Raw genomic sequence first — 2618 nt, 5'->3', positions numbered from 1 at the left:
GGCAGTGTAGTCCGTGCTGCAGGGAGAATGGACTGCCATACCCGTTATGTGTCTGTGAGCGAGGGAGGGAGAAAAAGGAAAAGTACGAGCTGTCACTTTTAAATCAGGACTTTTACCATCAAGACCATTATTTTATTTTCTTAATTTCTTGATCACTGAACGTGGAAATGCTAACATAACAAATGACACTTAGTGGCTGTTATACGTCACACAGAATCCACTGGAAGTAACATGTTGTACAACAGCAGGTTACACTGATCATCACTTAATTTGATTAAGTTTTATTATTTTTATTATTTCTGAATTATGGTGACAATTTGTGTTTCTTTGTCAGATGTTTTCTGTCTTAACTTTCTTTTATTCAGTTTCTATTGTCCATCTTTCTGTCTGAAACATCAATTTAACTTTAAGCTGGAGATGCTGATTAGATTCACTCTCTGAATTCTATTAGTTGAACATCAGCTGATAGTTTGGGAAACCAGTTATTAACTGTGTTTGCCAACCAAAGTTTCGACTTCAAGCTCTGAGTGCGCTCACATGAAAGGAGGGGCGTCACACGTTGACTACACAAAGTGGATCAGCTGAGCAGCTTACAGCAGTCAAACACTAGGAACAGGTGGCAGAGGTCAATAAAGAATATGTATCATTAAAATGAATGCTTCAGTACAAAATCATTAAATCTGATGAACTCACAACAGGAATGTGCTCTCAGTGATGCCGCTTGTTTCTAATATGACACTTCAGAGTTCATGCAGGTAAACATTAAAGGTGTATTGTTGGTGTTAAAAATGTGCAGACTGATATATAAAAAAAGCTCTTTCAGCAGACTTTTTATATATGACTTATTTCTAGGGGATTCTTGTTCTCACGCTGCACCGCTACACCTGATCTTAAGGTTCCTCCACCTACCAAATCTCACTTTAACCTGTGCTGATAAATGATCTCAGGCTATTATGTCCAAGCAACATCGAGTGTCAAGAATGTCTTCATTCTTGACATTTAATGACTATGCAGAATAGTTGCAGACAAATATAGTACAATGACAAAAACATTGTTTAATGAGTAAATATTAAAGTAATTAATGAAGCCAAATTAAAGGAAAGAAATAAGGAAGTGATGTGGTTGTGAAAACATGCCTGACTTCCACCCTGATTGAAGGCTAACTGTGCTGTTTACATTCATGGACATTTACACTGTATTTATAAACCGTATTTATTATACTATATTGCAACCAACACTCCTACCTCTAGCTATATACCGTAACTGTATTTATTATAGTAGCAACCCAGCAGCTCTAAACCTTACTCAATGTGCAATACCACTGTTCACATAGCACCCCATAATGCACTAATCCCTCACTTCCTGCTTACATTGCATATATTTTTATCTTACATACCTTTTTTTGTAAAGATAAAAAAATGACTATCTTACTTTCTAGATACTTACGTTGTAAGAATCTGAGTGTAAATCTACATGCTGCCAACGGAGAGATGCCAAACTGTGTTTCGTTGTTCTTGTAACAGTGACAATAAAGATCTATTCTATTTCATATTGAACTGTAGCGGCAACCAATAGTGTTGGTCTCCAGTTGGTATTAAATACTGACCATTGGTGATTGTTTAGCTTTAACAGCATGAAAATAATTTGCTTTTTTCCAGTCTGATGTTTATCAGTTTGTTTAAATATAGTACTGTGCAGAATTGTTGAGTAACCCCTCATTTTATTATATTTTTCTTCAAGCAATTAAACACTACAGTAAAACTAGTATGTATTTAAACAAACAATGAATGGTTGATTCTTTGATAAAACACTGGCCTGTTCATAATTCAAACATTAAAAAGCTCCAAACACAAGGGATTAAACAGTGCTGTGCTGGGCTTATCTACGACGTATTAAGTGTTATACCGACTGATGAAAAGAGACAAAATAGGCAAAACTGTGTGCCATAGTCAGAGGTTAACTGGTTTGGTCACAGTTGGCGAGGGAACCGTGTGGAGAGAAGAGAAAGCAGACCAAAGTGCAGGCACTGATGACAGCGTAGCTGTGAGTGAACTTATTTAGTGAAAGACAAAATGAAACAAAAGCAGAGCATGAGGGGGACTTAGACTAACAAAACCTACACTGGGATAAACTAACAAAAGAACATGAGGAAAGTAATTAGTAGTACTATTAGTAGTAAATGTTACAAAAACCTGAACACCAGGAATGCGGAGCCTGAGACATAAACACCGGGGATGAGACACATTACACCCAGGAGAAAACAGACGATCTGATGAGGAACAGAGGTGAACACACACAATAAATGTACACAGAGAGAAACGAGGAAATGGCAAACAGGCAGAGAACACAGCTAAACATAATCAAACGAGATAAGACAGAGGGGGAGCAAAACAGAATACACTGACGCGGGGCACGGCACTGTCAAAGGAAATACACGAACATAGAAACCAGGGCCCTATTTCAGGAAGCCGGTTTAGAAAACTCAGAGTGAAAAACGATACTCAGGGTTGAGTAACCCCGAACTGTCCAACTCGGAATATTCGGTTTCAGAAAGGCTGATAACAATTAGTTCAATCAACGCGGAGTTGCTTTAACCCCAAGTGAAGCGCGCGGACGAG

This window comes from Haplochromis burtoni, unplaced genomic scaffold (assembly GCF_018398535.1).
Source record: "Haplochromis burtoni strain Fernald_Lab_line unplaced genomic scaffold, NCSU_Asbu1 Contig_1252, whole genome shotgun sequence".
Lineage (NCBI taxonomy): Eukaryota > Metazoa > Chordata > Actinopteri > Cichliformes > Cichlidae > Haplochromis > Haplochromis burtoni.
Note: the sequence above shows the minus strand (reverse complement) of the source record.